Genomic DNA, 22533 nt, shown 5'->3' on the forward strand with positions numbered 1-22533 from the left:
AGGAGGGGTGGCAAACGCCTACAGCCAACTGTTTCCTAGACCGTGGGCTAGGCAGAACTGTCCCACTATGGCTGTCCCCTGTGGACCCTGCATCCACCACATTAACCCAGTGCGCCGTGATGGACACGTAACATCTCTGGCCATGCCTACTGGTCCATGCATCTGTTGTGAGGTGCACCTTTCCACTGACTGATTGCCTCAGTGCATGGACAATGCGGTCTTTGACATGCTGGTGGAGGGCTGGGATGGCTTTTCTCGCAAAGAAGTGCTGACTGGGTAGGTCATAGTGTGGTACTGCGTAGGCCATTAGGTCTTTGAAAGCTTCGTTTTCAACAAACCGGTAGGGCATCATCTCTAATGAGATTAGTATAGCAATGTGGGCGTTCAAACCCTGTGTATGCAGATGAGAGGATGAGTACTTTCTTTTCCTAACGAGAGTCTCTTGTAGGGTGAGCTGGACTGGAGAGCTGCATATAGTGGAACTAGCGGTGGTGGTGGTGGTGGACATGGCGGATTGAGAGAGGGTTGGTGATGGTATTCTTGATGTTGGCCTACATACAGTGTTTCCTACCAATAACCTTGTGATTCCCTGACTGCTTTGGCCTTGCGACGATACCTCCACATTTGCTGCTGGTGGTGTCCTAACCGGTGGGCTTACAGTGAAGGAAGCAATGTAGCGTTGCTGACTACCTTCATTCTGAGCAGGTGCACCAACAGTACGGGACGTTTGGTAGTTAGTCCAGGCTTGCAAGTGCATGCTGGTTAAATGTCTAAGCATGCACGTTGTATTTAAATTTTGAAGATTCTTCCCTCTGCTAAAGGTCTTTGAGCATTTCTTACAGATAACTTTTGACTGATCATTCGGATCTTGGTTAAAAAATTGCCACGCTACACTCTTCCTACTATGGAATACCTTTTCAGGCATTGCACGCTGTGCTACTTTCACCGGATGGCCACGCTGTCCTAAAACTGTTTTTGTTTTTGACAAACATTTTTGGCCTGATACGGGCCTGCCAGATGGCAGCTGTTGCGATGTAGATGGCTGCTGCGGATCATCCTCCTCCGCTTCTGACCTACTGGCAGCGGCACCCTCTTCCATCAATGGCTGCCAATCTGGGTCAACAACTGGGTCATCTATCACCTCCTCTTCAATGTCATGTGCATCTTCCTCTGTGTCACCGTGTAAGGTGCTATAGCGTTCGGAACGGGGCACCATAGTCTTATCAGGGTCAGATTCTGGCTCAGTACACTGCGAGGGCAATGTAGTGATCTGAGTCAATGGAACAGCATAATAATCTAGCTGTGGCTGTGCATCAGTGCACTCCATGTCCGATTCATCTTGTAATGGGCAGTTAACAATTTCCCTTTCTAACCCAGGCACGGTATGTGTAAAGAGCTCCATGGAGTAACCTGTAGTGTCGCTTGACGCATCCTTCACTTTTGGTTTGGGTGAAGGACGCAAGGGAACGTCTTGTGTCTAGAGGCTGAGTCAGCAAGGAAAGCCAAAACTTTTTCCTGCTGCTCCGGCTTTAAAAGCTGTTTTCCTACTCCCAGATAAGGGAGCCTTCGAGGCCTTGTGTAGCCAGACAATGACGCTGGCTCAACACCTCCAGCCTTAGGTGCTATTGTGCTTTTGCCACTACCACCAGATGCACCACCACCACCACCACCATCATTACCAGCTGGCAACCACTGCCCACGGGCTCTTCCACCAGACTTCCTCATTTTTGGTAAAATCTAACCAAAATCACAATCGTTATAAGGTACTGTAAAACAAGGTAGAAGGTGTATATAAACTTGTTGAGAGTTTAAATCTCCCTTTTTTTGGGGAGACTGAACCAAAACTCAGGCCCTGTGCAGAAAACAACACAATGTAAGTGGCAGAAAGTGGCTGGCTGATATACAACAAACTAACAGGACTGAAGTATATCCACTTTGTGAGAATTTGAATCTCACTTTTTTTGGGGGAGACTGAGCCAAAACTCAGGCCCAGTGTATATAACAACGCAATCTAAGTGGCAGAAAGTGGCTGGCTGACATACGACAAACTAATAGGACTGAAGTATATCCACTTTGTGAGAATTTGAATCTCACTTTTTTTTGGGAGACTGAACCAAAACTCAGGCCCAGTGTATAAAACAACACAATGAAAGTGGCAGAAAGTGGCTGGAAGATATATGAAAAAATACAAGGACTGTAGTGCAATTTCAATATCCCTACAATGATCTCAGGACAAGTATGGCAGCAATAAAAAGGACTGCTGCACACAAAAGTGTGGACAAATAAACACGATAACTGTGCAGAAAGGAGCAACAGGATTTTTGCTTTTAAAAAAGCAGTTGGTTTGCACAGCAGCGTGCAAACAGCAATGCAGCTATCAGGGAGCCTTATAAGGCAGCCTAATAAGCTACAGAGCTGATGCACAAAAATATAGCCTCCACTGTCCCTGCAAAACAAAGGTGGTGTTGGACAGTGGAAATCGCTACAGCACAAGCAGTTTTGGGGTTAATCTTCCCTCCCTAACTATATCCCTTCTTCTGATGAAGCTGCAGCAATCTCTCCCTATGCTAAGAGCAGCAGAAGTAAGATGGCGGTCAGCGTGCACGCCCCTTTATAGCCCCTGTGACGCCGCAGAAAGCAAGCCAATCACTGTCATGCCCTTCTCTAAGATGGTGGGGACCGAGACCTATGTCATCACGCTGCCCACACTCTGCGTCCTCCTTCATTGGCTGAAAAATGGCGCTGAAAGCGTCATATGAAACGCGACTTTTGCGCACAGATCGGCGACCTCATGACCGATCCCACACTAGGATCGGGTCAGGTTTCATGAAACCCGACTTTGCCGAAAGTCGGCGATTTTTGAATTTGTCCGATCCGTTTCGCTCAACCCTACTGATATTAATCGCCTGGGAACCTTCATGAATATTGTCTCATTCCCAGAATATTAACATCAGCCCATAGCCATTGGTTTTCCCTCTGCTGATTATGAAAATTAGAGTAAGGTCACCTGAGTTCATAGCAGCTCTTTCCCTTGCTTTGTAAGTGGCAGTGCTGAACGGATGAACGCCGAGAGTTCAGCACTCTCTGTTATGGTGAGCTGTCTTCTTCTTAAAATTCGAATTCACCTGTTCTCAGTTTTGAACTTTTCTCTGAAAATTTGTACTTCATCTGACCAGTTTATCTCTATTTGACAGTTGTTGCACTAAATTACAAGGGTTGGGGGGAGGCGCAGCTTGAAGATTTTATATTGGGCATCCACTGGTGGAATCATGCAAGTCCTTGTTACTGTTCAAGTCTAGTATCAGGATGTGGTATTATGTGTGAAGTATATGGCGGTATTATGTGTGAAGTATATTGCGGTATTGTGTGCTCTGTATTATGTGTGCTCTATATGGCGGTATTATGTGTGCTCTACAGGTCCTTCTCAAAAAATTAGCATATAGTGTTAAATTTCATTATTTACCATAATGTAATGATTACAATTAAACTTTCATATATTATAGATTCATTATCCACCAACTGAAATTTGTCAGGTCTTTTATTGTTTTAATACTGATGATTTTGGCATACAACTCCTGAAAACCCAAAAAACCTGTCTCAATAAATTAGCATATTTCACCCGTCCAATCAAATAAAAGTGTTTTTTAATAACAAACAAAAAAACCATCAAATAATAATGTTCAGTTATGCACTCAATACTTGGTCGGGAATCCTTTGGCAGAAATGACTGCTTCAATGCGGCGTGGCATGGAGGCAATCAGCCTGTGACACTGCTGAGATGTTATGGAGGCCCAGGATGCTTCAATAGCGGCCTTAAGCTCATCCAGAGTGTTGGGTCTTGCGTCTCTCAACTTTCTCTTCACAATATCCCACAGATTCTCTATGGGGTTCAGGTCAGGAGAGTTGGCAGGCCAATTGAGCACAGTAATACCATGGTCAGTAAACCATTTACCAGTGGTTTTGGCACTGTGAGCAGGTGCCAGGTCGTGCTGAAAAATGAAATCTTCATCTCCATAAAGCATTTCAGCCGATGGAAGCATGAAGTGCTCCAAAATCTCCTGATAGCTAGCTGCATTGACCCTGCCCTTGATGAAACACAGTGGACCAACACCAGCAGCTGACATGGCACCCCACACCATCACTGACTGTGGGTACTTGACACTGGACTTCAGGCATTTTGGCATTTCCTTCTCCCTAGTCTTCCTCCAGACTCTGGCACCTTGATTTCCGAATGACATGCAAAATTTGCTTTCATCAGAAAAAAGTACTTGGGACCACTTAGCAACAGTCCAGTGCTGCTTCTCTGTTGCCCAGGTCAGGCGCTTCTGCCGCTGTTTATGGTTCAAAAGTGGCTTTACCTGGGGAATGCGGCACCTGTAGCCCATTTCCTGCACACGCCTGTGCACGGTGGCTCTGGATGTTTCCACACCAGACTCAGTCCACAATCTTCCTCAGGGTCCGGTCACCTCTTCTCGTTGTACAGCGTTTTCTGCCACATTGTTTCCTTCCAACAGACTTACCATTGAGGTGCCTTGATACAGCACTCTGGGAACAGCCTATTTGTTGAGAAATTTCTTTCTGGGTCTTACCCTCTTGCTTGAGGGTGTCAATGATGGCCTTCTTGACATCTGTCAGGTCGCTAGTCTTACCCATGATGGGGGTTTTGAGTAATGAACCAGGCAGGGAGTTTTTAAAAGCCTCAGGTATCTTTTGCATGTGTTTAGAGTTAATTAGTTGATTCAGAAGATTAGGGTAATAGGTTGTTTAGAGAACCTTTTCTTGATATGCTAATTTATTGAGACAGGTTTTTTGGGTTTTCAGGAGTTGTATGCCAAAATCATCAGTATTAAAACAATAAAAGACCTGACAAATTTCAGTTGGTGGATAATGAATCTATAATATATGAAAGTTTAATTGTAATCATTACATTATGGTAAATAATGAAATTTAACACTATATGCTAATTTTTTGAGAAGGACCTGTATATGGCGGTATTATGTGTGCTCTATATGGCGGTATGCTCTATATGGTGGTATTGTGTGCTCTATATGGCGGTATTATGTGTGCTCTATATGGCAGTATTATGTGTGCTCTATATGGCGGTATTATGTGAGATCTATATGGCGGTATGCTCTATATGGCGGTATTATGTGTGCTCTATATGGCGGTATTATGTGTGCTCTATATGGCAGTATTATGTGTGCTCTATATGGCGGTATTATGTGAGATCTATATGGCGTCATTATGTGAGAAGTATATGGCGGTACTATGTGATGTATATGGCGGTATTATGTTTGATGTATATGGCGGTATTATGTGTGATCTATATGGCAGTATTATGTGTGCTCTATATGGCGGTATTATGTGAGATCTATATGGCGTCATTATGTGAGAAGTATATGGCGGTACTATGTGATGTATATGGCGGTATTATGTTTGATGTATATGGCGGTATTATGTGTGATCTATATGGCGATATTTGAGAACACTGGTGGTATTATGTGAGATCTATATGACGGTATTATGTGTGAAGTATATGGCAGTATTGTGTGAAGTATATTGCGGTATTGTGTGCTCTGTATTATGTGTGCTCTATATGGCGGTATTATGTGAGAACACTCTGGCGTCGTTATTTGCGATCTATATGATGGTATTATGTGAGAACTATAGGACAGTATTATGTGTGCTCTATACGGCGGTATTGTGTGCTCTATATGGCGGTATTATGAATGATCTATATGGCGATATGTGTGATCTATATGGCGGTATTATGTGAGAACAGTATGGAAGTATTATCTGCAGAAAGGGGACCCAATCTAGGGTGGTTCCGGTTGAGCAGCTGCGGGTCTGGGGTAATAGAGGGGGCAGCATGACCTCCAGTTAGGTGCCTTCAGGGGAGGGCTGGTGAGGCAGCTGAAGAGAGGGGTCTCATGTTTATCGTTACTATATGGCTACATTTCCTTCCCAGCATCACCCCGGACTGCGCCTGTCACCTCGCTTTCACACATCGCCAGGACAGGATGGAGAAGACAGGATCTGAGGAGGGGAATGGGGTCTTTGCAAGCAAAGTCTGGATCAGAACAGGCCATCAATCAGCAGAAACGTTTCCTGGATTTCTGAGCAGACGGTCCATCCATTGTGTATAAAAGACAGCGCTCTATGTACAATCCCTGGCTGCTCCGCGCACTGAACAGGGTGCCCCCCATAGACCAGCACACTGCTCTCCTGAAATACTCTGTGCTGCTGTCACCCTGCTCCCTCCACCACATATCTCCCAGAATCCTTGCTGCCTGCCATCCTCCGTGACTGTCTACTTGTCAGTATAACTTTGCAGTCACCAACAAAATGGCTGCACACTGTGTTCCTGAATCCTCTCATCCCCTAGCAAACACCAGAAGGGGAGGAGGGGAGACATCACACCCATATCAGCAGACTCAGCCCATAATTACTGCAGTGCTGTAATGTGAGCTAGCTGTACACTAGGTTTTTGTCACATTTCATTAGCTGCTCCCCCTAGTGTTTAAAAGTGGAAATGCCAAACCTTTTAAAATTATTTTTCATATTTTACTAAATTAAAAACAAATGATAATATTTTTTAAGAAAATGTAAACATTAATTCTTTACATTTTTTCAATCGCTGGAAAACATTTTTTTGGGATGGCACCTTCCCTTTAACTTCCAGACCTGCTTTTATTTTCATTTATCATTAATCTCTTTGATGTTTTATGTCTTTACTCTTTGTGTTGTCCAGACACCAAAACTTTCGACAAAATAAGCTACAAAAGGTAAAGCCTTTTAAAAAAAAAAAATACTGATTGAATTAAAATGGCAGGATCTCGTATTCTGCAGCTATTTGATTCCTGCAGACAGATATGAAGAGACATTTGTCAACATGTGAAAATGAAATGGTGCACTTTGTCACTCCAATATCTACCACTGACATCATTTTGGCGCACCATGATCTGAAAATACTTATAAATTGGTAGCTCAGCGCTCTGATTCATGCATGATATATTGTTTCTTCCTGGCAGCATTTTGGTAAATTTTGACATTTGATATGCATATACTTTTAAGTCAATGAAACTCAGCAATAAAGTAGGTGAAATATAACTTTGAATCATTCTTTTAAAATATCCAATGTGGGGAACTATTAAAACACACAACTATTACCATTCCAACTATATCTGATTGCTTGTACTTCAAGCCTTCTGATATAAAAACATTATGCCACAGAAAAAAGATAGGAACAGTCTTACCAAACTGTCAGATGACTATCCCTGCTGTTCCCAATAAAAATCCTGATATGAGAGGGAGGCAGTTACTCATTATCGAAATCCTGGTCTGAGAATTTCCCTGCTTGACTCCCGATGCGTTTCCTCAAACACTTGATTCATCAGGTGAGATAATATTGCGCAGCCTGGTCCCTGCCTTGTCCGCAAGTGGATCCTCACAGTGGTGACATTTAACAGCATGGATCCTCCATTTAGCTTATGAAGTATCACACACCTGATGGTTACTACTTTCACCTCTTATGTTCTATCCTTCACCTGACAGTGACATCATCTGATCGCGTCCGATGCTCAGTGACATGCAATAAACATTGCTGGACCTCACATTACACTTCCCATTCTGTGGTAAAAGGGTTGCATTGGCCTACTAGTCACTTGCAATAACTAATGTCATATTGAAGCCTATTTTTGCGCAAGATAAGTACTTGCCAGTAAATTTTATGGATTATTAGATCTCAATCTCATTATTATATGTGGAGGCGTTCAAGTTCTATTCAATGACATAGACAGTCAATGAGAATAAAAGGGGAGAGGCGAAGTTTAACAATCTTCTGAAAGCCGACCTCTCAAACAATACTGTAGATTTTTGACAATTTCCATATTCCCAGGATAATACCTGCACAGATTATAAAACAGTTCAGATCTATATAGTTACAGTAAAAGTTCAGATCTTTATTTACTTATATTTATAAGCAATAGAAAGGTGTTAAATTCAAGCTGGATAAAACTAAGGGGGATATGTGTGTAGGTGACAACTAATAGCAAGTTCATCAGGACAGGCCCTCTCTAGAAGAAAGTGGGGGAGGGCTACTGGAAATGGGACAGAGGTTGAACCTAAACTGAACATCCTGGCCGATCGGTGTTTCACAGGGTCCTAAATAGTAGGGCATAAATCTACTAAACATCTTGGCTGATTGAGATTTAGATTTAGCTCCCTAATTTGAAGGGCATGAATCTACTAGCTGGTTGGGTTTAGAGGAGCCTAAATAGACCCTATTGATCCCCAACTATAATGCCCTGCCTAACTGCAGGGGTTGGCAACCTAAAAAATGTTGCTCATGGTGCCCTCACTCGGCTTAATCTACCTAACTTAATTTACACAATCTCTGTCCTCCAAACAGGAAGCAATAAGCTGCTCATTAAGGCTAGGTTCACATTGTGTTAACAGCAGCCCGTTCAACACATGCGTTCAACGGGCTGCGTTAACGCAAGTGCCGACCTGCCATCGCGCTAACACAGATAGAGCTAGCAGATGGTCTATCTGCGCTAGCGGTGACGGACCTGGAAACGCTGCAGTCCGCGTCCCAGGGTCCGTCACTCAATGACAGCACATCGCTAGCGCACGCCCGAAATAGAAATTAATGGCAGCCTTAACGGACTGCGTTACACTGCGTTATGCCGCTGTGTAACGCAGTCCGTCTAACAGACTGCTTGGACGTAATGTGAACCCAGCCTAAGGCCTGCTGAAGTTATGTTTTTTAAATGATGTATCCATTTAGTCTCCCTTTGTAAGATAAACCTATCCCAGGCACATGTACTTTATTTATGCCCAACAATGAAATGGAGGAAGTACATCCACTGTTCAATTCATTTATACAGGTCCTTCTTAAAAAATTAGCATATAGTGTTAAATTTCATTATTTACCATAATGTAATGATTACAATTAAACTTTCATATATTATAGATTCATTATCCACCAACTGAAATTTGTCAGGTCTTTTATTGTTTTAATACTGATGATTTTGGCCTACAACTCCTGATAACCCAAAAAACCTGTCTCAATAAATTAGCATATCAAGAAAAGGTTCTCTAAACGACCTATTACCCTAATCTTCTGAATCAACTAATTAACTCTAAACACATGCAAAAGATACCTGAGGCTTTTAAAAACTCCCTGCCTGGTTCATTACTCAAAACCCCCATCATGGGTAAGACTAGCGACCTGACAGATGTCAAGAAGGCCATCATTGACACCCTCAAGCAAGAGGGTAAGACCCAGAAAGAAATTTCTCAACAAATAGGCTGTTCCCAGAGTGCTGTATCAAGGCACCTCAATGGTAAGTCTGTTGGAAGGAAACAATGTGGCAGAAAACGCTGTACAACGAGAAGAGGTGACCGGACCCTGAGGAAGATTGTGGAGAAGGACCGATTCCAGACCTTGGGGAACCTGAGGAAGCAGTGGACTGAGTCTGGTGTGGAAACATCCAGAGCCACCGTGCACAGGCGTGTGCAGGAAATGGGCTACAGGTGCTGCATTCCCCAGGTAAAGCCACTTTTGAACCATAAACAGCGGCAGAAGCGCCTGACCTGGGCTACAGAGAAGCAGCACTGGACTGTTGCTAAGTGGTCCCAAGTACTTTTTTCTGATGAAAGCAAATTTTGCATGTCATTCGGAAATCAAGGTGCCAGAGTCTGGAGGAAGACTGGGGAGAAGGAAATGCCAAAATGCCTGAAGTCCAGTGTCAAGTACCCACAGTCAGTGGTGTGGGGTGCCATGTCAGCTGCTGGTGTTGGTCCACTGTGTTTCATCAAGGGCAGGGTCAATGCAGCTAGCTATCAGGAGATTTTGGAGCACTTCATGCTTCCTGGCACCTGCTCACAGTGCCAAAACCACTGGTAAATGGTTTACTGACCATGGTATTACTGTGCTCAATTGGCCTGCCAACTCTCCTGACCTGAACCCCATAGAGAATCTGTGGGATATTGTGAAGAGAAAGTTGAGAGACGCAAGACCCAACACTCTGGATGAGCTTAAGGCCGCTATTGAAGCATCCTGGGCCTCCATAACATCTCAGCAGTGTCACAGGCTGATTGCCTCCATGCCACGCCGCATTGAAGCAGTCATTTCTGCCAAAGGATTCCCGACCAAGTATTGAGTGCATAACTGAACATTAGTATTTGATGGTTTTTTTGTTTGTTATTAAAAAACACTTTTATTTGATTGGACGGGTGAAATATGCTAATTTATTGAGACAGGTTTTTTGGGTTATCAGGAGTTGTAGGCCAAAATCATCAGTATTAAAACAATAAAAGACCTGACAAATTTCAGTTGGTGGATAATGAATCTATAATATATGAAAGTTTAATTGTAATCATTACATTATGGTAAATAATGAAATTTAACACTATATGCTAATTTTTTGAGAAGGACCTGTATATCTCTCTATTGGGGTGTCCCTCTTGTTGATGATGTCCCTTGTATGCTCCAAAATCCTCCATCGAAGTTCTTGTCTGTTGTCCCTATATACCCAAGACCACATTTGCACAAGGCCCCGTATATAACTCCTTTCGTGTGATATTGATAAAGGACTTGATGTGTCAATCCCGTTTAGTGACTGAGCTTGTGAACTTTTTTCTAATCCCAAGCAAAAGACAGTCTGTACAATGGCCACACCTGTAGCAACCCTGTAAGCCTGAGGTTAACCAGGTCGTCGATTTTGGGGTAGGGAAAAATGGTTATGCACTAGTCTATCCCTTAAAGACCTTTGTCTCTTAAAGGTCATTTGTGGATAAAGGGCAATAAATTATTTAATCTTTATCCATTCTCAGAATGGGCCAGTAACTTTCTAATATTTCCCTCACACCTTGTGCCCCATTATTGTAGATAAATTGTAATAAATCTGTTTTTTTTTTCTTTTCTCCTTTCAGTAGAGGGGATGAGTAACTGGCTAAGACTTTTTGACTTTTCTGTTAGAAATGCTTGTTTTAGAACCTTCTCTGGGTAACCTCTCTCAGTAAATCTCATTTTTAAGTCCTCTGCCTGTCTCAGAAAAGAGTTCTCATTTGAGCAATTTCTACAGACTGTGAGTTACTGTCCCTTTGGAATTCCCCATTTTTAGAGAGTTTGGGTGACTGCTCTCCCATCTAAGAAGCTAATGAGTCGCTGTTGGTATTGCTGTAAGTTTGTGTTTACCCCCAGATGTTTATTCAACTAGGATGTCCAGAAATGGAAGTTTTTGGTTGTTTATCTCAGATGTGAAAAACAAACTTAGGGTATTGTCATTAAGTTTTTTTACAAACTCAGAAAAACTTTTATCTTCCCTCTTCCAAATGACGAACACTTCATCAATGTAGCGTAGCCACAACAAAAATAAGTTCAATTCCTGGGATCAATTCTTCTAAAAAAACAATTGATTGTTTCCTCCCATCGGCCCAGGAGCAAATTTGCAAATGAGGGGACACAAGAGATCCCCATTGCTGTGCCCCTGAGCTGATGGTATTACTTACTACCAAACAGAAAACCATTACTTGTGAGGCAGAATTCCAGAATCTCCATTACAAAGTCATTATGCCTAGCAAATTGATATCCCCAACTCGTCAGGTAGCACTCAGTAGCCTCTAGACCTTTTTGGTGCAGGATACAGGAGTACATAGCCTCAATATCTATACACACCAGTAAGGTGTCTGGTTCTAAACAGATATCTTCCACTTTGCTTAGTAGGTCAGTGGTATCTCTCACATATGAAGTCAATGATACTACAAATGGTTTTAGAATCTGTTCAATATAGACTTCTAGATGATGAAATATACCTCCTATTCTTGATATTACCAGTCTCCCTTTTAGAGGAGACAAACCTTTGTGAACTTTTGGCAAAATGTAAAATGTAGGTGTCAATGAAAATTGAGGGAGCAAGAATTCAGGTGCATTTTGGTCAATTACTCCTTTCTGTAAACTGTCCAAAAGTAATGTTTTAAGTTCCTTCAGAAAAGCATTAGTCAAATTTGAGAGGAGTATGTTATAGCATCCTTTATCCTTTCATTGGGAACAGCAGGGATAGTCGTCTGACAATTTAGTAAGACTGTTCCTATCTTTTTTCTATGGAATAATGTTTATATATTATATGGCTTGGCATACAATAATACTACACTTGGAATGATGGTAGTTGTGCGTTTTAATAGGTCTCCATATGGGATATTTTAAATTAATGATTAAATGTTCTATATCACCTACTCTATGCCGAGTTTCATAGATCATAAATAGTGGGTATTTCTTGCAATATTTATCATTGTGCTGAATCTTACTGAATCTTACTTATTTGGAAAGAAAATTTGGCTTAAAGTATGTAAATAAGTAAGTTAGCACATACATGTCCCCAGGGGTGGGATTCAAATTTTTAACAACAGGTCCTCTAAGTCGCGGCGGCCGTAATTTTGGCCACGCCCATTTTCAATAACCCCGCCCATACTAATAAGCCACGCCCAGTGGCACGATTCATATTTTTGGAAGCAGTTTGTCTCCCTTAATGACAAGAATACGTTGTGACATACGGTATTAAAGTCATTCCTGTTACAGAGCCCGCCCCGACCGCAGGTGTCCTAAACGGGACTCAGAGAGGCAGCGCGATGCTGCCTCTTTGAGTCCCGTTCAGGACACTTGCGGTCGACTCCGGGCTTTGAACAGGAGCGCAGGTATGCGCTCCCTCCAGCACTCTCAGACCCGCTCGCAGGGCAGGTTTGACAGCCGCTTTGCTGCGATTATACGCACCGTATAATCGCAGCAAAATCGTCCGTGTGCGCCTGCCCTTAGGTAAACCTGCATTCGCAGGGGGTTGGACCCGATGGCCCTTGAGGTCCCTTCCAACTCTACAATTTTATAATTCTAAGAATGCTAGCACCAAAGAACAGGGCGCTGATACTGTATATGGGAGAGGGGTGTTATACGGGTTGTGTACTACAGCTCTGCATTTCTCTATACATTATTCAAGGACCAAACAAACCTTGAGGAGTCTTCCATGATGTCAACGTGGCATCCACTGTGTTTCTAGCCAGCAGCTTCAGCTGGTAGCTAAAAATAAGAGAGAAAGTGTTAGGGGCACTGTGATGTCTATATGAACACGATCGTGTCATATACACATCAGCTTCTCCCTCCTATATAGTCCATGACTGGCTGCCACATCCAACAGGGCCCAGGGAAGGCTAGAGGGCTGCAGGGCAAAGGAGGAGGCTAATGGGGACTGGGTGCTGCAGGGCCCAGGAGGGAGGCTACAGAGTCCAGCGGGAGGCTAGTGGGACTGGGGGCTGCAGGGCCCAGGGGGAGGCTACAGAGTCCAGCAGGAGGCTAGTGGGACTGGGGGCTGCAGGGCCCAGGGGGAGGCTAGTGGGGACTTGGGGCTGCAGGGCCCAGGGGAAGGCTAGAGGGCTGCAGGGCCCAGGGGGAGGCTGGTGGGGACTTGGGGCTGCAGGGCCCAGGGGGAGGCTACAGGGCTGCAGGGCCCAGGGGGAGGCTAGTGGGGACTTGGGGCTGCAGGGCCCAGGGGGAGGCTAGAGGGCTGCAGGGCCCAGGGGGAGGCTGGTGGGGACTTGGGGCTGCAGGGCCCAGGGGGAGGCTACAGGGCTGCAGGGCCCAGGGGGAGGCTAGTGGGGACTTGGGGCTGCAGGGCCCAGGGGGAGGCTAGAGGGCTGCAGGGCCCAGGGGGAGGCTGGTGGGGACTTGGGGCTGCAGGGCCCAGGGGGAGGCTACAGGGCGCCCCCCCTCTATAATACTATCTACAAGGCACAAATACCGCCACACCATGACCAGATGACATATTACCACCACAGTAATCGAATAATATCAAATACAAGGAACAAATACCAAAACATCATGACCAGACCACATATTACCACCACATAGTGACTGAATACTATAATACTGATCAATAATAAAAAAAACCCCACAATACTATCACCATAAGTGTCATTATACACAGGAGATCTGTACTTAGTATGCAGTGTCTGTGTACAGGTAATCCAGTGATCACCAGTGACATTATACACAGGAGCTCTGTATATAGTGTATGGGTAATACAGTGATCACCAGTGACATTATACACAGGAGCTCTGTATATAGTATACAGTGTATAGTGTCAGTGTATAGGTAACACACTGACTCACCAGTGACGTCTCTAGGTGAAGTCCTTCATCTTTCATCCCGCACAGACCGCCATCACTTCATCCAGCCAGGACTCGTCTCTGCAGGAAATAACACAGTTATCTCGAGTTCCACTTGCAGAACACATTACTTAATTTTCCCAACTTTTACATTACACCACACGAAGAAGGCGACATAGTGTCACTGTACACAGTAATAGGACCGCCCCCCCATTTAAAACAGTGTACTCAAAAAATAAAATAAATACATCACTGCAGTAATAATATCCCTTAATTAGCCCCCTATGGTAATAATATTCGCCATCCTAGCCCCTGTGTGTCTCATTCCTGGCGTCAGCCATATGTTCTCCCATCCTGCCCTAATGAGTATCCATCCTGCCCCATATGATCTTCCCATCCTGCCCCATCTGTCTCCATCGTATCCATCCTGCCCCATGATCCTGCCCCATCTGTCTCCAATCCTGCCTCCAGTGTCTCCAGTCATGCCGCCATGTCTGTCATCCTGCCCCCTGTGTCTCCAATCATGCCCCGTTTCTCCATTCTGCCCGTGTCCAGCAATCTGCCCCTGTGTCCAGCTTTCTACCCCCGTGTCCAGCTTTCTGCCCCCCTGTGTCCAGCTTTCTGCCCCTGTGTCCAGCTTTCTGCCCCAGTGTCCAGCTTTCTGCCCCCGTGTCCAGCTTTCTGCCCCCGTGTCCAGCTTTCTGCCCCAGCGTCCAGCTTTCTGCCCCAGCGTCCAGCTTTCAGCCCCAGCGTTCTGCCCCAGCGTCCATCGTTCTGACCCCCGTGTCCAGCTTTCTGCCCCTGTGTCCAGCTTTCTGCCCCTGTGTCCAGCTTTCTGCCCCTGTGTCCAGCTTTCTGCCCCCGTGTCCAGCTTTCTGCCCCCGTGTCCAGCTTTCTGCCCCAGTGTCCAGCTTTCTGCCCCCGTGTCCAGCGTTCTGCCCCAGCGTCCAGCGTTCTGCCCCAGCGTCCAGCCCCAGCGTCCAGCGTTCTGCCCCAGCGTCCAGCGTTCTGCCCCAGCGTCCAGCGTTCTGACCCCAGTGTCCAGCTTTCTGCCCCTGTGTCCAGCTTTCTGCCCCTGTGTCCAGCTTTCTGCCCCTGTGTCCAGCTTTCTGCCCCCCTGTGTCCAGCTTTCTGCCCCCCTGTGTCCAGCTTTCTGCCCCAGTGTCCAGCGTTCTGCCCCAGCGTCCAGCTTTCTGCCCCAGCGTCCAGCTTTCAGCCCCAGCGTCCAGCGTTCTGCCCCAGCGTCCAGCGTTCTGCCCCAGTGTCCAGCTTTCTGCCCCAGCATCCAGCTTTCAGCCCCAGCGTCCAGCGTTCTGCCCCAGCGTCCATCGTTCTGCCCCAGCGTCCAGCTTTCTGACCCCCTGTTTCCAGCTTTCTGACCCCCTGTGTCCAGCTTTCTGCCCTGGGCCCCCCCGATCGCCGCTCTCAATAAAAAAAAAAAAAAAAGTTCTGCTTACCTGACCGCGATCCTGCTCTCTCTGGTTATCGGTGGGGGCGGCCATCTTCCTGAGGCCGCGCGTGCGCAGGTGGAGTGCTCTGCTGACCGGGGCTTCAGGAAAATGGCCGCGGGATGCCGCGCATGCGCAGATGGAGATCGCGGCGGCCATTTTTCTGAAGCCGAGATGCGGACAGGTAAATTCTGCGCCGCCGGCGACCCGCCCCCCGTATTGTGCCGCCCCCCGCATTGTGCCGCCCGGGGCAGCCCGCCCCCCCGCCCCCCCCTTCCTACGCCACTGCCAGTGGTAACCATTTTGAAAATTTCTATCTGCCAGCGTTCCGGTAATTGAAAATGGCATTTTCAATTACCGGAACGCTGGCAGATAGAAATTTTAGTAAACGGCTGCCCCGTACCGGGTCGTACCAGCTGAATCCCACCCCTGCATGTCCCTTATCTTATTTCCTAACAATGGACATGTTGGACCCCCTTTGCCCCATGATCTAATGAAGTGCACTTTGAGCACCATGGTTCACAAACTTTGTACCTACGTTGTATTTTGTACACTTTTTAAGCAGCACACTGTATTGTGACTAGATGCATACACAGTTTTGAACCTTATCGTGGACTTTCCTGGATGCAAATCACTAGTATAAGTCCTGTTTAAACAGTAATTATGATTGTGTCGCATCCACCTGAATGGGATTTACAAAAATCCACGTATATGCTCTAAAAAGAAAAGGACAAAAAAGGGGGGGAGGGGTTGGAATATAGGTGCAAATGGGATGTGTAATGATCTCTAAAGTCCAAAATGTGTGCAAGAATGGTAGAAGGACTCGCTCGGACAAGGAAACTGGAATTTATTGTGCATGTCCTGAAGATAAAGGGCCACAGACAAGGTGAGTGAGACCATCTGCTTCTTTCTCCTCTTGAACTGATCATTTATTCTCCAAATTCTCAGTTCATGGCTATAATGTGTATTCAGTGAATTACTGAGATAGCAGGTAACAGTTGGTGCTTATATAGTTCTGTGGAGAACTGTAATTGTCTTTTCAGGAAATTTTGCAGCAGAATGTCAGTGTCTGCCTCTAGTTTCTCACCCCTCTCCTCTCCATAGAATTTAAAAGCACCAATTGTCAAATCCTATTTAATTTAATGGGTATATCTGTCTTCACTGAATATAGATATTACAGCTTTTACCCCTGAATTGATAGTGAAAGATCAGTCCATGTGGAAAAAGAAGCAGATATCTCTGATGAAATATGTTACAAAGTTGCTTATATTCATATGTGCAATTGAAATATAAATTAAAATGGTTGTTATTTTTTAAGCTATTATGTTATCCCAATAATATAGAATGTGGGTCAGTGCTAACTGAATATCAAGCAGGCAGCACGCACAGTGATTTGCTGTACTGACTGATGGTTTAGTGGTTACTAAATGAAGAGAAAAATGTATGATGGTATGAAACTTCTGGGAATGAACTAGAGAGACGGTTTAGCATTAAGTTTTATAAAGACATGTCAAGTATTGAAATATTATACCTTCAGTTTTCAGAATGTCGTCTATGCCTCTGCAGTCTGCAATGTGAAGCCTTCTAAGAAAAATACAATGTATAATTAAAATTTCATATGGAAATGTAAATGAATAGACATTATGCAGATACAGGACATGTATAATTAGTCTTGACACTATTCTGTCAGTGCACACATCGTGCCTCCTCCATGGGTCCTATTCAACTTGTGGAATCTTATAGCACAAGATGTGCAATAGTACATTAATAGATTATATAAAGTATTGGGTATTCACTTATAGATCTTATTGCGGAGAAAAGTGGATAGCAAGAAAAAACTGGGCGCGTCGTTATACTCTCTGATGTTTACATTTAAAGTGAACCTGTCACCAGGTTTGGCCAATACAGCTTATATACAGCATTCTATAATCAAAATTTTTTATTTGGTTGTGTATTTATTTAGATGATAGATAAATAGATTGATTGATAGAAAGACAGCATTTTCCTTCCTGTCGTTCTACAGTAGCTTCTCTATTTCTTTCTGCCAGTCACATGAGGCTGTCATGTGACCCTAAGGTCCTGGCAAGATCTTCAGTCTTTGCTGAGATTTAACATTGGAGGAAGGAGTTTTCAGCTTTCTGTTTAGTCCAATCAGCTGGCTTACTTTGTGTGCTGGCACAAGAAGGCTGAAGCAGGAGGAAGGGGGAGGGGGTCTGGCAGTGATTTAGGGCGTGGTGTCTGTTTTGACATTACTAGTGTTGAGCATTCCGATACTGCAAGTATCGGGTATCGGCCGATACTTGCTGTATCGGAATTCCGATACCGAGATCCGATATTTTTGTGATATCGGGTATCGGTATCGAAACAACATTAATGTAAAAATGTGTAAAAGAGAGAATTAAAATAAAAAATATTGCTATACTCACCTCTCCGACGCAGCCTGCACCTTACCGAGGGAAGCGGCAGCGTTCTTTGTTTAAAATTTGCGCTTTTCTTTCCTTTACGTGAGTCCCGGCTTGTGATTGGTTGCGTGCCGCCCATGTGACCGGGACGCAACCAATCACAGCAAGCCGTGACGTAATTTCAGGTCCTTCAGGATTTTAAAATTACGTTCCGGCGTTGTGATTGGTTGCGTCGCAGTCACATGGGCGACGCAACCAATCACAGCAAGCCGTGACGTAATTTCAGGTCCTTAAGGATTTTAAAATTACGTCCCGGCTTTGTGATTGGTTGCGTCGCAGTCACATGGGAGACGCAACCAATCACAAGCCGTGACGTCACGGGAGGCTGGACACGCGCGCATTTTAAAATGGGCGCGTGTCCAGCCTCCCGTGACGTCCCGGCTTGTGATTGGTTGCGCCGCGATCAACCAATCACAAGCCGGGAGGCTGGACACGCGCGCATTTTAAAATTTTAAAATGCGCGCGTGTCCAGCTTCCCGGCTTGTGATTGGTTGACTGCGGCGCAACCAATCACAAGCCGGGACGTCACGGGAGGCTGGACACGCGCCCATTTTAAAAAGCGCGCGTGTCCAGCCTCCCGTGACGTCACGGCTTGTGATTGGTTAATGGCGGCCATGTTGCCGGGACGCGGACCAATCACAGCAAGCCGTGACGTAATTTCGTCACGGCTTGCTGTGATTGGTCCGCGTCCCGGCAACATGGCGCCGTGACCAATCATAAGCCGGGACGTCACTGGAGGCTGGACACGCGCGCTTTTTAAAAAGCGCGCGTGTCCAGCCTCCCGTGACGTCACGGCTTGTGATTGGTTAATGGCGGCCATGTTGCCGGGACGCGGACCAATCACAGCAAGCCGTGACGTAATTTCGTCACGGCTTGCTGTGATTGGTCCGCGTCCCGGCAACATGGCCGCCCTGACCAATCACAAGCCGGGACTTCACGTAACCAAGTAAAAGCGCGAATTTTAAACAAACAACGCTGCCGGTTCCCTCGCTGAGGTCCAGGCTGCGTCGGACAGGTGAGTATAGCGATATTTTTTATTTTAATTCTTTCTTTTACACATTTATATGGATCCCAGGGCCTGAAGGAGAGTTTCCTCTCCTTCAGACCCTGGGAACCATCAGGAATACCGTCCGATACTTGAGTCCCATTGACTTGTATTGGTATCGGGTATCGGTATCGGATTGGATCCGATACTTTGCCGGTATCGGCCGATACTTTCCGATACCGATACTTTCAAGTATCGGACGGTATCGCTCAACACTAGACATTACGTCTAGTCTATTCCAGCCAGGAAAACTCTAGACTTGATGTGACCACCTCTTCCAGAATCAGGAGAGAGCTGGTTACATCCCCAAGTGTGGCATCTAGGCAACAGTGCAGAAATGCTGACAGGGAGTATTGTAAATTACAAACTGTCAGCATTCTACATCCTAGGTAGACACACAGAATAGGAAAAAAGCTTGGACAACCCCTTTAAAGATTTTGCACAGGTGCCCAGGAACTTCAAATTATGGCTCTAATGTGACTTCCTTGTGCATTAAAGTAACATAAAAAATCAACAAATCAGTCATGCGCTGCCTCCATTCTTCATCATTGATGTGACAGTAGTGGTGATATCATAGCTCATACACATCTAATGCTGCCAAGCCAATCATTATTGGGCATAGCGGTCTTATGTCATCCACTTCCAGTGTTTGATACCAAGCAAATGTTGATTCAAGTATGTTAATGCCTTCTTGAGTTAAACTTTTATGCCATGTCTTATTGCCATGTAGAAAATGTAAACTCATTTATTTGATTTAACTTGGAAAAGGTTATAATTTTACATGATGAGTCTTTACAATGAACTGGTCTATAAAGGAGTGTGTTTCTCATATTTTACTTAATTTCTTGTTATTTTGAGGTAATTTTAATGCAGAACAAAGGGTAGGGCTTAAAGTATCCTGCAGTTTGGAATTTAACCCCTTCTTATTTCAGGTGTAAATGTACGATAATGTCGGACTCCCTCCCTTTGACGTGGGCTTCGGCGGTGAGCCCACATCTTTCCTGGCATGTCTGCTGTGGGTGCAGGTTAGCGGGTCAGCCGTGGGTGGAATCATGGACCACCTGCTGTTGTTAACCCAATAAATTCCGCTGTCAAACTCTCACAGCGGCATTTAACTCACGCTTCCGGCAAAGTGCCAAAAATCCTCCCATCGGTGACCCCCGTCACATGATCGCAGATCCCCAATGGGTTGGCATGACAACCAGAGGTCTCCAGCACTGTCACTGTCAGATTGCTATGAGCGCCGCCTGGTGGTTGGCGCTCATAGCAAGTGAGTAATTCTGCTACATACAGGCCATCTGATCATCGCCTGTATGTAGCAGAGCCGATCTGGTTATGGCAGCTTCTATTGAGACTATTGAAGCATGCAAAAAAGTAAAAAAAAAATGTTTTAAAAAATATGAAAAAAAAAATAAAAAAATAAAAAAAATATATATATATATATATATATATATATAAAAGTTCAAATCACCCCCTTTCGCCCCATTCAAAATAAAACAGTAAAATTAAGCATGCACATATTTGATATCGTCACATTCAGAATTGCCCGATCTATCAATATAAAAAAAGAATTAACCCGATTGCTAAACAGCATAACAAGAAAAAAATTAAAAACACCAAAATTACATTTTTTTGGTCCCAGCAACATTGCATTGAAATGCAACTCATCTAGATGTGTTGTGAGAGCTTTGAACCCCCAAGTGTTTCATTACAGTTTGTAACGCAGAGCCGTGAAAATAAAAATTAGTTTTTTTCCCCACAAAAACTACTTTTTAGCCCCCAGTTTTGTATTTTTCCAAGGGAAACAGTGTAAATTGAACCCCAAAAGTTGTTGTCCAATTTGTCCTGAGTACGATGATACCCAATATGTGGGGGGGAACCACCATTTGGGGGCATGGCCGAGCTCGGAAGGGAAGAAGCGCCATTTGGAATGCAGACTTAGATGGATTGGTCTGCAAGCGTCACGTTGCATTTGCAAAGCCCCTAATGTACCTAAACCATAGAAACACCCCACAAGTGACCCCATATTGGAAACTAGACCCCCCAAGGAACTTATCTAGATGTGTTGTGAGAACTTTGAACCCCCAAGTGTTTCACTACAGTTTATAGCGCAGAGCCGTGAAAATAAAAAATCCTTTTTTTTTTCCACAAAAACTATTTTTTAGCCCCCAGCTTTGTATTTTTCCAAGGGAAACAGTGTAAATTGAACTCCAAAAGTTGTTGATCAATTTGTCCTGAGTACGATGATACCCAATATGTGGGGGGGAACCACCGTTTGGGCGCATGGCAGAGCTCGGAAGGGAAGGAGCGCCATTTGGAATGCAGACTTAGATGGATTGGTCTGCAGGCATCACGTTGCATTTGCAGAGCCCCTGATGTAACTAAACGGTAGAAACCCCCCACAAGTGACCCCATATTGGAAACCAGACCCCCCAAGGAACTTATCTAGATGTGTTGTGAGAACTTTGAACCCCAACTGTTTCACTACAGTTTATAACGCAGAGCCGTGAAAATAAAAAATATTTTTTTTTTACAGAAAAATTATTTTTTAGCCCCCAGTTTTGTATTTTCCCAAGGGTAACAGGAGAAATTGGACCCCAAAAGTTGTTGTCCAATGTGTCCTGAGTACGCTGATACCCTATATGTTGGGGTAAACCCCTGTTTGTGCAGAAGGGAAGGAACACTGTTTTACTTTTTCAACGCAGAATTGGCTGGAATTGAGATCGGACACAATGTCGCATTTGGAGAGCCCCTGATGTGCCTAAACAGTGGAAACCCCCAATTCTAACTGAAACCCTAATCCAAACACACCCCTAACCCTAATCTCAACTGTAACCCTAACCACACCCCTAAGCCTGACACACCCCTAACCCCAATCCCAACCCTTTTCCCAACCGTAAATATAATCCAAACCCTAACCCTAACTTTAGCCCCAACCCTAACTTTAGCCCCAACCCTAATTTTAGCCCCAACCCTAACCCTAACTGTAGCCCTAACCCTAGCCTAAACCCTAACCCTAGCCCTATCCCTAACCCTAGCTCTAACCCTAGCCCTAACCCTAACCCTAACCCTAGCCCTAACCCTAGCCTTAACCCTAGCCTTAACCGTAACCCTAACCCTAACCCTAGCCCTAACCCTAACCCTAACCCTAACCATAATGGGAAAATGGAAATAAATACATTTTTTTAATTTTTTTAATTTTTCGCAACTAAGGGGGGGTGATGAAGGGGGGTTTGATTTACTATTTATAGCGCGTTTTCTAGAGGATTTTTGATTGGCAGCCGTCACACACTAAAAGACGCTTTTTATTGCAAAAAATGTTTTTTGCGTTACCACATTTAAAGAGCTATAATTTTTCCATATTTTGACCCACAGAGTCATGTGAGGTCTTGTTTTTTGCAGGACAAGTTGACGTTTT

General features: G+C 44.7%; 1 protein-coding gene and 1 long non-coding RNA gene across 3 annotated transcripts in view; one reads left to right on the top strand and one right to left on the bottom strand.

Annotated features, from left to right (window-relative positions):
- TRPM3 (transient receptor potential cation channel subfamily M member 3) overlaps positions 1-22533 on the top strand; it is a 1089849-nt gene that overhangs the window by 293121 nt on the left and 774195 nt on the right. The window lies entirely within an intron of this gene.
- LOC143816387 (uncharacterized) overlaps positions 1-22533 on the bottom strand; it is a 73158-nt gene that overhangs the window by 1812 nt on the left and 48813 nt on the right. Inside the window, exon 2 of the long non-coding RNA XR_013212199.1 lies at positions 17140-17192. This is a non-coding gene — a long non-coding RNA (uncharacterized LOC143816387). The remainder of the gene's footprint in view (positions 1-17139; positions 17193-22533) is intronic.

Source organism: Ranitomeya variabilis, chromosome 1 (genome assembly GCF_051348905.1).
Source record: "Ranitomeya variabilis isolate aRanVar5 chromosome 1, aRanVar5.hap1, whole genome shotgun sequence".
Classification (NCBI taxonomy): domain Eukaryota; kingdom Metazoa; phylum Chordata; class Amphibia; order Anura; family Dendrobatidae; genus Ranitomeya; species Ranitomeya variabilis.